The sequence below is a fragment of the Balaenoptera borealis genome (genome assembly GCF_965194805.1).
Source record: "Balaenoptera borealis genome assembly, chromosome: 9".
In the NCBI taxonomy this organism is placed as follows: domain Eukaryota; kingdom Metazoa; phylum Chordata; class Mammalia; order Artiodactyla; family Balaenopteridae; genus Balaenoptera; species Balaenoptera borealis.
The window spans coordinates 113,676,238-113,689,319 of NC_138873.1; the positions used below are offsets into that span (position 1 = coordinate 113,676,238).

At 37.7% G+C, this 13,082-nt stretch overlaps 1 protein-coding gene across 1 annotated transcript in view; it reads right to left on the reverse strand.

Moving 5' to 3' along the window:
- The window catches only part of IMPG1 (interphotoreceptor matrix proteoglycan 1), a 122,798-nt gene that overhangs the window by 98,840 nt on the left and 10,876 nt on the right, over positions 1 to 13,082 (reverse strand). The window lies entirely within an intron of this gene.

The window sequence follows — 13,082 nt, forward strand, 5'->3', positions numbered from 1 at the left end:
TTACCCACCTGAATTTTTTTCTTCCAAAGAGCAAGGGAACTAAACGTACATTGTGCTTCACATACCCGAACACGCCTCAAAAATTACGCGGATGTACTGAACACTTGCTTAATGCTGTTCCAGAAAATTGCATGGATTTTAAGCACACTGTCTTCTGCATGATCAAGTGGAGATGACAAGAGCTCCTACGTCTTGCTTTCTTCTCTTGCTTTCTTCTCTATCTTCCTAGGTGTAGCTCTCAGTGAAATTCCATCCTGACATGCCTGCTGCAAGCGAGTAAATGTTGGAAAAGAGGACCATAGAAATTAGGGAAAATTTCAGTGATTTTCTGTAATGAGGTACGAAGCCAGTGCAGTCTCACGATAGCCTACAGACTGATTATCGGTGATGCAGGGTGGATGCCACACCGTTGCCCTCCCTGAAGCTTTGGAAACTTGGGTGCCATGGCAGCCTTCCTTGTCTCCACACCACTACCCGCTGCTGAGGGTGAAAATCAGTGCCCCCTTCTCTCAAAGCGTTAGAGCGATTGCACTAGTTTTCTTCACATTGCAAAAATAGGTTTGGCCATTGCATTTGCTACGTCAGAAGGAAAGGGTTAGGACCCTTGAAAACCATTGTAAGAAGTAAAGCTTGCTATCTTCTATTCTATTATGTATTTGCATGGATACATACGTATTGATAAGTCCATCTCACCGCACTAAAAAAAAGAGGAAGAACCAAATCTGTAGGTGAGATGCCGAGAAATTTTGCTGAGGGCATATGCGGCTTGGTGAAGAGGGCAGGGACCGAATGGAAGTTGAGGGAGAAGTAGAAAAGAGAAAGGGGAACAATAGGGTCCTACTGTAGAGCACAGGGAACTATGTTCAATATCCTGGGATAAACCATAATGGAAAAGAATATGAAAAAGAATGTATATATATGTGTAACTGAATCACTTTGCTGTACAGCAGAAATTAACACAACATTGCAAATCAACTATACTTCAATGAAAAATAAATAAACAACAAAAATAAAAATACCTACCAAGTTAAAAAAAAAAGAGTTCATTAGAATTCTGGACAAGCATTAAAAATAATGATATGAAAATATATTTTGTTGATCCAATTTTTATAAAATAATTATATGTTCATATACATGGAAAAATCTACAAAGATCTATGAAAATGTTAATTACAGATTTCCAAAAAAGGAAAGAGAAAGGGGGTGGTCTCTTTTGCGCCCCCGGGGGATGACCTGTGAGCAAGTGGGGTCCTGAGCTCTTCACGTCTGGTAGGTGTCAGGGAGTGGAGAAGCAGGGGTCCAGCTGGGCAGGGTCTTGGACCCAGAACAAAAATGGGTGCTCGCTTCCCACCCCTTTGTGGGGAGACAGAGGAGGATGTTGAGAAGGGGGAGGAGCATACTGCAAAAAGACCTGCTGTCTGTGTCCTCAGAAAGGAGAGCAACGCAACTGAGGCACTTGTCCTGGGGTAGCTTGAAGGGCTCATAGCCTGCCTTCATGTAAGGCGAGGAATCCTTCACAATAAGCCTCTTGGCCAAGGCCTGTTCACAGCCACCTGCCGGTTCCAGAGGCACTGCTTCTGCTGCAATTCAGGACCATGGGATGCCCTTGACTCTCAAGTGCCCTCAAGGTCTGCATTCGTGTGTCAGAGGTTGTGAGAAACCACAGTATCAACACTTAGCTTCTTCATGCGGTGCTAAATTTACTTGAGCATTTTAGCGGCGAAGTTTAAAATGTGAAGGATTGTAAATGATTTTCACATGAATACATAAGCAAAATCAGCAAAATCCTTTCTCCCCCAAATAAGCCAGTCTTGAAAGTCAGAAGAGTAGGATATTTCTATACGCTGTGACTAACTGTAAAGTATATTTCTTTGGAAAACGGTGAGTGGAGTTGGTTTAGTGCTGAGGTCAGGTTGAAGTAAACAGGATGTGAAACTGAGGTGAGAACAATTATTTTGAAGTTGCTGGCTAGCCTAGCTAAGGCTTGTTTTCAGGAGCTGACAGAGAGAAACAGTGTTTTCCCCAGCAGCTGGATGTTTTAGTACCCCTCAAATCACCCTGGATAGGCAGGTACCTTCTCCGTATCCGTGTAGGACCAACCCTGTTAAGCCACTTTTAATCATCTCTTCTTTACACTAACTTAACTTTTACTAACCTTTTTCTGCTTCCCAATTTTTAACCCATCATGTAAATTTTGGGGGCACCATCTCCATTGGTTTCAGAATGTGGAGTTTAGGGCTTCCCTGGTGGCACAGTGGTTGAGAATCTGCCTGCCAATGCAGGGGACACGGGTTCGAGCCCTGGTCTGGGAGGATCCCACATGCCGCGGAGCAACTGGGCCCGTGAGCCACAATTACTGAGCCTGCGCGTCTGGAGCCTGTGCTCCGCAACAGGAGAGGCCGCGACAGTGAGAGGCCCGCGCACCGCGATGAAGAGTGGCCCCCACTCGCCGCAACTAGAGAAAGCCCTCGCACAGAAACGAAGACCCAACACAGCCAAAAATAAATAAATAAATAAATAATTAAAAAAAAGAAAAAAAAAGAATGTGGAGTTTAAATAAATACACAGGTTACGAATAAGAGAATCAGAATGGAATTTTACAAGTTAATCTGAGATCTGCGGATGATGAGTTGTATCTCACAAATGTATGTGATGTGATAGTTTTCAGAGCATTTTTCTAGCCTGGCTTGACAGAAAGTTTGAATGATATGGAAACTAAAGGGTTTTGCTGGAACAACAGTACCAGGTCATTCACAAGCTGGAGGCAGAGTCTGTCCACCATCTGCTTGGAAGTGGGTGGGGAAGACAAGTAGCAGGAAATCACAAAGACCTACCAACAGCCTATAAAAAAATCCCCCAAATTAGGAAGAAGCTAACTTCAGAAGCTGGGAGTGCACTGAGGAAGTAGCAGGGGGCAGGAAGATAGATTTGCTTATGGAACACATTAACCACTTTCCTTTGGTTCCAGCTGTGCTGGTGTCTTTCTCCCTGTGATTCCTAGGGGTGCTACGTATTTGGGGCATATTTATCTCATTAGATTCTAACCATGTCTGAAGTACTCGTATCAGAATCAGCTAATTTAGCCCAGCATCTTTGTTTTCTGAGTCTCTTTGTTGCTGACAATTCTAATGTTACAAACTATCAAACAGCTACTTTTAAGTTTTAGCGCTCTCATGTAAACCTGATCTTGGAGTATATTGGGAATTCTGAGTAAAGAGAATTGCATGTACAGTGTTCTTGCATATATTGCCACAAAAGAATGATATTGTAGCTACTCAAGGAGAGCAGAATTGGAACAGATTAAACAGGTTAAACAGCTATACATCTCTGCCTTTCTTATGCATGATAAACTATCACAGTTCTTGCAGAGAAGAAAGATGAACTTCATCTTGAGTACCTGTGGGGCTGAAGTTACAGTAAGATAGCTCTGCCTTCCTGAGCCACTTCCTGAACTTGGGCAAATAATCTCGATGTGCTTCAACTTTCTAACCTACAAAGGGTATAACGATAATTCCAACACCATAGATTTGGATTAATGTTTGCATGTTATATAGTTCTGTCTTGTTTTGAAGATTAAATGAGAAAATAGGTGTCACGATTTTGCAGAAGGCCTGGCACATTGTTAGCTCTTATTATGATGTGGTACCATTCTATTTTGAGGTTTAGGGCTAGGAATAAGATAGGACTAGGATTGTCTGATTTAGCAAATAAAATATAGGACACCCAATCAAACTTGAATTTCCGATAAACAACTATGTAAATTTAAAAATTTTTAGTATAAGTATGTCCCATGCAATATTTGGGGCACATTAAATATAAATGGACAAAATGTTTCTGTTAAAAGAGAAAGATTGTCAGACTACATTTAAAAAACTCTACTATATGCTGTTTTAACAGACACATTTAATGAAAAGACATAGGGAAGTTGAAATTAAAAGGATGGAAAAATGTTATATTATGCAAACACTAATCAAAGGAAAGTTGGTATAACTAAATTAATATCTAATGAGGTCAGAGGTCTGCTGTTAAATGTTCCATAACCAGCTCTTAGGGTTGGATGAGAAGGCCTGATTTGCAACATTTGCCAATTTTTCTGTGTTATAACTCTCCCATGGCTGATTTCAAGCCACCGATGTGCTATTATTGAACACAGAGTTGGGGAGAGATGTGAGCAACTGGCTCCTGTAAGTCAGTATGGGCCAGTTCCAACACATCAGTGGACAAATTTCCTTATTTGGCTGAAAGCATTACAAAGATGATGATAGTCACATCATAATGGTAAAAATTTTAAAGTCATCAGAAAGATGTAACAAGTTATAATTTTATGTACTTAATAATATTACCTTAAAATATATAAAGCAAACATTGACAGAACAATAAAGAAAGTAAAATCAACAATAATAGCAGGTGGATTTTAAGAGCTCTTTCTCGGTAACTGATAGAACAAGCAGAAAAAAATCGATAAAGATACAGAGGATTGAAATCGTAACTAAAATTGACTTAATGAACATATATAGAACATTATAAAACAAAAATATAATATAGTATATATTTATATTATATATAAAATATACTTTATTTTCAAGCACAGGGAGAACATACAAGTATTGACTGTACATTGGACTATAATGCACGTACGTTATGTTCTCAGACCAACAAAGAAGTAAGCTAAAAATCAGTTTTAAAAAACAACTGGAAAATTCCCTATATGTTTGGAAATCGAAAAAAAACACTTATAAATAACCCATAAGTCAATGAAGGAATCATGCTGGTTATTAGAAATATCTTTATCAAATGATAAACTGTTACATAATAAAACTTGTGGGATATAGCTAAATCGGTACTTGAAAGGTAAATTTATCTCATTAAAATGCCTATTTTAGAAAAAGAGAAAAGCTAAATATTAATGAGCTAAGCATCTATCTCAAGAGGTTAACAAAAGAAAAAAAAATAAAAGAAAATACAAGAAAAGAAGATGAGCAGAGATTAATAAAATATAAAAGAGAAGATAACATAAAAGAGAAGAAAAAAGACATATAATATAAAAGCCAAAAAACTTTTCCTTTGAAAATACTAATAACAGAAACAAAAAACATAAGAAGGAGAAGATACAATTAATTACTATCAGGATTGAGAAGGGGGACATCATTATATTTTCTATAGACATGAAAAACTTAACAAGAGGGTATGAATAATGTTTTGTCAATAAATTTGAAATTTTATATGAAATGGATAAATTCTAGAAATATACAACTTACCAAAATGAATATAAGAAGAGACAGGAAACCTAATTATTATCACCTCTAAAAAATTGACTCAGTAGTCAAATATCCTTTCATAAATATAACTCTTTAGCTTCATCAGAGAGTTCTATCAAATATTCATGGAAGGGCTTCCCTGGTGGCGCAGTGGTTGAGAATCTGCCTGCCAATGCAGGGGACACGGGTTCGAGCCCTGGTCTGGGAAGATCCCACATGCCGCGGAGCAACTAGGCCCGTGAGCCACAACTACTGAGCCTGCGCGTCTGGAGCCTGTGCTCCACAACGGGAGAGGCCACGACAGTAAGAGGCCTGCGCACCGCGATGAAGAGTGGCCCCGGCTCGCCGCAACTGGAGAAAGCCCTCGCACAGAAACGAAGACCCAACACAGCCAAAAATAAATAAATAAATAAATAAATTAATTAATTTAAAAAAACCAAAAAACTTAAAAAAAAAATTCATGGAAAAAATAACTTTATTTTCATACAAACTCGTACAAAACCTGACAAGGAAACTATGTGAAAAAAATCATAGTCCAATCTTGCTTATGAATATTAATGTAACAATTTGAAATAAAATATTAGCAAATAGAATCCAGCAGTGTGTGAAAAAAGGTCATGACCAAGTTGGACTTATCTCAGGAATGTAGGGTTGGTTTACTATTTGAAAATTTATTAAGGTAATTTTTCACATTAATGAATTAAAAGAGAAAAACCATTTGGTAATCTCAACAGAAATAGAAGAAGTACACAATACATGTCTATATTTATCCATGATTAAAACTCTTAGGAATAGCGAGGAACTTTTTTTACAACCTAATATAGGGAATTTTCAAAAACAAAACAAACACAAAATCTAAAACAAACATCATACTTAATGGTGAACTATGAAAGAATTCTCTTCAAGATCAATAACAAAGAAAGGATGCATGCAATCAACATTTCTCTTTAGCATTATACTGGATGGCCTATGAAGGGCAGTAAGAAAATATAGAGAAAGAAATGATACAAAGACTGAATAGAAAGAACTCAAATTTTCTTTATTCACAAATGATATAATGGAGAAAACTCCAAAGAATCGCTAGTGAATTTTCAGAATAAAGATTGTTCAGCAAAGCTCTGGAATATAAAACCAATTACTTTTTTACATAGAAATGTAATAAGGTAAGGCCAGACACTATAAAACTCTTAGAGGAAGACATAGGCAGAACACTCTATGACATAAATCACAGCAAGATCCTTTTTGACCCACCTCCTAGAGAAATGGAAATAAAAACAAAAATAAACAAATGGGACCTAATGAAACTTAAAAGCAAACCATAAACAAGATGAAAAGACAACCGTCATAATGGGAGAAAATTTGCAAATGAAGCAACTGACAAAGGATTATTCTCCAAAATTTACAAGCAGCTCATGCAGCTCAATATCAAAAAATCAAGTAACCCAGTGCAAAAATGGGCTGAAGACCTAAACAGACATTTCTCCATAGAAGATATACAGATTGCTAACAATCACATGAAAGGATGCTCAACATCACTATTCATTAGAGAAATGCAAATCAAAACTACAATGAGGTATCACCTCACACGGTCAGAATGGCCATCATCAAAAAATTTACAAACAATAAATGCTGGAGAGGGTGTGGAGAAAAGGGAACCCTCTTGCACTCTTGGTGGGAATGTAAACTGATACAGCCACTATGGAGAACAGTATGGACATTCCTTAAAAAACTAAAAATAGAACTGCCATACAACCCAGCAATCCCACTACTGGGCATATACCCTGAGAAAACCATAATTCAAAAAAGTCATGTACCAGAATATTCATTGTAGCACTATTTACAATAGCCAGGACATGGAAGCAACCTAAGTGTCCATCAACAGATGAATGGATAAAGAAGATGTGGTACATATATACAATGGAATATTACTCAGTCATAAAAAGAAACGAAATTGAGTTATTTGTAGTGAGGTGGATGGACCTAGAGTCGGTCATACAGAGTGAAGTAAGTCAGAAAGAGAAGAACAAATTCCATATGCTAACACATATATATGGAATCTAAAAAAAAAGAAAAAAATGGTTCTGATGAACCTAGCAGCAGGACAGGAATAAAGACACAGACCTACTAGAGAATGGACTTGAGGACACAGGGAGGGGGAAGGGTAAGCTGAGACTAAGTGAGAGAGTAGCATTGACATATATACACTACCAAATGTAAAATAGATAGCTAGTGGGAAGCAGCCGCATAGCACAGGGAGATCAGCTCAGTGCTTTGTGACCACCTAGAGGGGTGGGATAGGGAGGGTGGGAGGGAGATGCAAGAGGGAGGAGATATGGGGATATATGTAATATATAGCGGATTCACTTTGTTATACAGCAGAAAGTAACACAACATTGTAAAGCAACTACAATAAAGATGTTAAAAAAATGTACTAAGGATGCCATTTACATGATCACAATTAATATCAAGTGGCTAGGGATAAGTCCATGATGTGGAGCCCTTTAAAAAGTCATTATGCAACTTAATTGTAAGGTACTAATAAAAGGCGAGATATTCCATGTTCTTGGTAGAAAGACTTAACACCCTAAAGGTATCAATTTCCCCCAAATTCATCTGTGGATCCAACACGATTCCAGTTCAACCTCCATAAGGATTTTTGTGGAACTTGGTGAGCTAATTTTAGAATGTATTCGGGAAGAGTGGAGAGTGAAGAATAGCTTAGACACTCCTGTAGAAAGAGAACTAAGCCAGGGAAACATGGTTACAAGATTTCAAGATAATTATAAATTCGTAATAATTGAAGCAATGTGGTATTAGCTCAGGGACAAAAAAATGAACAAACCCATGCCCATGGCAGAAGAGGTATCACGGAGCAGAGAGAAAAGGAGAAACTATCCACTGAGTGGTGCTAAAACAATTGATTATCAGTATTTTAAAAAAAAAGAAATTGTTTTCCTGCTTCACACACACATACACACACAGTAAATTGTCGTGGATTAAGTATGAAAAACAAAACGTCTTTTATAAGACAATATAGGAGAATATGAAGTTACTAAGGTTAATTCAACAACACTGAAATTAAGAATGTGTGTTCATCAAAGGCTATACCATTAAGAGAGTAAGAAGGCAAGGCTACAAAGTGACAGAAGGTTTTTGAAAGGAAACATCATTGCAAAAGGGTTGGCGTCTGCAACTTAAAAGGAACTGCTCCAAATCAGTAAGAGAAGACATACATCTCAATGAAAAAATTGGTCAAAATACTTGTTCAAGGATTTTCTAGAAGAGGAAGCACAAAAGACCCCAAAATACAGGAAAAGATACTGAACTTCATTAGTAATCAGAGAAATGCAAATTAAAACCACACTGAGATACTATTTCACCCCCAATGCAGAGTGACAAAAAATAAAAAGTCAGGCAATAACAAGTGTGGATGAGGATTTGGAGCCAAAGGGATTCGCACTCCAAATGGCACAAACACTTAGGGAGATGGTTCGGTATCACCTGGTAAAACTGAAAACATGCATTCCTCATGACACAATGATTTCTCTCCTACTCAGAAAAGAGAGAGAGAGAGAGAGAAAGAGAGAGCTAGACGCTGGAGAGATTCCTGGAGAGCACCAGGGGACAATTGGGAATGTCTGTACCAGTGTTGTAAGTAATGCAAAGTCCATCAACAGAAGAATGAATACACGGTGTATCTATACCAGGCAGCAGTATGTCCCAGACAACTCTCAAGCGTCATCTCAGGCCCTCTTAGCCTCACCTGTCTCTCAGACCAGCTCTTCATAAACTCTGACCCATTATGGGAGACACAAGCCCACAGTTCCTTGCCTCTTGCTGTGTCACGGTGTCTGTTTCTCCTGCCCCAGGATTTTCTGTTGCTGCTGAGGTGTGAGAAGCACCAAGACCCACCCGTGGTCCATGGACGGGTACACTGGAAGTGCAGGGAAGTTAATGTCCTTTGAGGTGAACTTTTGAGGAGATCTCTTATGAATTTTTTCCATTTACCCCTAGGCTCCCAACCTCATGGACAATCTGGAGATCCTGTAGTCTCTAAAGATGGTCCCTTGAAATCAGCCATTGGTCGCACTTGACACCAAGTGCTGGCCGGTTTGGTGAGGCATCTTTATGTTGGTTTTCCCTCTTTCACTGCTTCATCCCTCATTTTCTTCTCCTCCTGGTTGCCTGAAAATGCACTCCCTAAGGAAGAGTAGCAGGTAAGCTCTTGCCTCAGGGTCTGATGTATGCAACAGTGTGAATGACTCTTAAAAATATAATGTTGAGCCAAAGAACTAAGTCATAGGAGAACACACACAACATGAGATAGATTACTTATATAAATACACAAACAAAATGAAGAAATATTAATATACTGTTTAGAGAATACATCTATGGGTGGAAACACTAATGGCAAGCAATGACATGATTAACACAAGATTCATGACAGTAAAGGGGACGAGATCCTGGCAGAGCAGACAGGGGACTTCTAAGATACTATTAATGTTTTATTATTTAACCTGGGAAGCGAGCATGTTATTATTTTTCTCTAAATACCACATATATGTTTTGTACACTCTTGGTGTATATTTCCCAAGTAAGGAGATCTGCAGAAAGCAATGTGTCTAGCCATGGCACGGACTCATGCAGGCTCTACAAGTAAGGCTGGAAAGGAAGGTAGGGGCGGATTGTAAGGACCCTCAAATGAAATGATTGGACTTGATTCTGAAGGCATCGGGGAGACTTTGGAAGTTCTCTTTCCTTGGCTTAGTTTCCTTTAGCCCTTTTCCTAAGGGAGCAGTTATGAAAATAGATGTGGGCGGAGGTGAGTGAGGGGGTCTAAAGATGGCTGGATGGAGAAACCCAAGTTGGAATGAAAGAAGATGCCTTTATAAAGGCACGCAGAAAGACACAGTTTCCTCAAGAATGGCTGAATGTAAATGGGAGAATATTTATCTACTGAATACAACCATATGCTTAGAAGTATTTATCACGGTTCTGCAGCTCTTTCATATTCTTCCCACATTCACTGTGGCCAGAAGAGAGGGGCAGCAGTGGGAGTCCATTCTCAATACATAATCATAACGATGCACGCTGTAGGTCAGATCTGACAGTGGCATTTCCATATATGAATTCTCATTACCACGATTCTGCCAGTCAACCATATCAACTCTCTGTAGGATAAGCTTCAGCATGCAGATTGCCTCGGATCCAGAACAAAAAGTACGCTCCCTCCCTTATTAAAATGGTTCCATCTGACATGGTGCTCTTGATTAGTGAGGCTAAAATCCCAGTGAGACTGTGTCTCAGTCTCAGACAGGGAGCTCAGACCCAATGGCTGCTGAAAACCAGACTTTTACTATGGTCATTTCCAAATACCTACTGAATTATAATATAAACCTAGAGACTATTGTGAAAAACAAACTGGTTTCTTGGTTTGCCTCAAATGGATTATTTTAAAACAGCATAAGATCTGTGAACATGGCTGAGGCACCAAAGGTATACAGGATCTGAATTTGCATACAGGATTAGCATGCAAATATGGTTGATACTTAAGGTGGTGGCTCGCTCATGATTGATGGAAATGGCCACGAAAGCAATAGGTCCTGTCAACGCTGCCTAATTAGCTCACACATATAACAGTCCTTCAGTGTGATCAGCAGAATAAGCCTGGAAGGGTCACAAGGCAGCAATCGCCTTTTCTTTTTAAAGCATATAATCTAATAAATGGTCTGAGTGAGGTGTGCTGCCATGGTTTGTTCAATTGGACACAAAGTGTCTTCAATTTCCATGACTGATTTTAAGGACATCTTTTCAGGTATAATTGAAGAAAAATATCTGCCTTCAACCTTTTGAATTACACTGTTCTGACACTGTAGCAGAGATGATAAAATATAGGAGCTGCAAAGTTAACGTGACTGTCGTTGGGCAGCTATCTCAGGTATATAAATGAAGCTTTGTTCTCCGTTCATGGAGCCGCAATGAGGAAAAATAACTTCCTGGGTAATTTTATGAAACGAGAACATATCCCAGTAGTAAAGAATTAGCAAGAACTGGAGTGTCTTCAAATGCAAATTTCCTGACATTTCACAGTTACTAAAATAAATTACCCTACCTTGGTGAGCTAATAATAACTTAGTTAAGGTTTCATTTAGTATAACCAAATATAATGCAAAAAGCCCATACTCTGTATAAACACCATTTCCATTTTAGGGTTTGCTAAGGGTGGCTTTTCTCTCTTCTCTTTCTCCCACACCTCAGAATGTCACAAGCAATTAGATGAAATTGTTTATGGGAAATGGAAAGGTAAGCGAATAAAGCAGTGCTGTACACATAGGATATAACTGGCATCCACATTATGAAAACCGAAGAGAGGCGCTTGGTATCTAGATGAAGTAATTGTTCTTTGAAACTATTGAACTGTCTTTTGTTGCACTAAACGATTTATTTAATGAATGTTTTGAAATCGAAACCATTTCATTTTTATGTATCAATGGAAAAACTACATTTGAAATCTGCAAAGCTTAAAGGAAACCTTTTGAAATATCGACATATCTCTGAATCTGTTAATATTCTGTGTTGGGTACATTGCAAACACTCCACTTGTGGAATCAAATTGGGAAAAATTACCTAGCGACATAGGAAACCTTTTGAGAAGAAATTTGGCAATATGAATCAAGTACCATGAAACTGTTTATATTGCTTTGACCCAATAATTTTACTTTAGTGAATTTATGCTAGGAATCTTAAATACTGAGAGAGCTTATGCACAAAGATATTCATTGCAATGAATATCTTAATATCATAATAACAATATAATTAGAAACAATTCTTTCTCTTTCTTTAAGTGTTTAGATAAAGCAAATCATGATATCAACTGAAAGGAACATTATGCAGCCAATAAAATGATGCTTGTCAAAGCAAGATAGCAATGTAGCCCATTCATCTGATGCAAAAGATGTGCAAAAAGCCTCATGTAAAATTGTGTGTGCTGTAGACTGCAATCATGTAAAGATTGAATAAGCATAGAAAAAAGACTGAGGGAACATATGAAGGTGCCAGCATAGGTTGTGTTTGGATAGGTGTACTATGGGTAATTTTCCATATCTTTTGATTTTTCAAATAATCCATAACTTTTTAAAAAGAAATTCTTGACTTTAAATACCCAGTTTTTATGGTCAACAGCTAGTTGTATTGAGTTAAACTCTTCTCTTTTCCAAAAGCATTTTCTATGTAAATACACTCATAATGGTTAGTCAAAAATGGGAAACCGGTCTGGCTGAAGTACATAAACTCTAATTACCCTTGGACCTCACTAATTAAAGATTAACAGAAATTCACAGATCTGAGGTTCTTATGGAATAAAAAGCCCCAAACAAGTAACCATGTAAAGATTTTTTATTATGCAGTTATAATAGTTTGTTTCATAGATATAGGCATATAACAAATTGTAGTTTTTTGGTGAGCTTCTTTCATTTAACTTTCTATATGTAATTATGCTATTTGTAATTGTAATAGCTGATACATAATATATGAAAATAGAGAAAATAGCTAAATTAGTTAACATAATTAATTAAACGAACAAAACCAAAGCTGATTTGACTGGTTAAGTTTCTGAAACTGACAAATTGGTGTGCTTCAGCAGATTAAGCTCAGAATATACTGGAATCCCATCATTTGTTTATAATTAAAATGTTTTTATAAATGTAAACATTAATATATAATTGACAAATTGAAAGGCAAGTAAGTAAACTTTTTCTCCAACCATTATCAGTTATAGGTAGCAAAACATAAAGGGAATTTTCATATAATCTTTTCCAGAAATTGT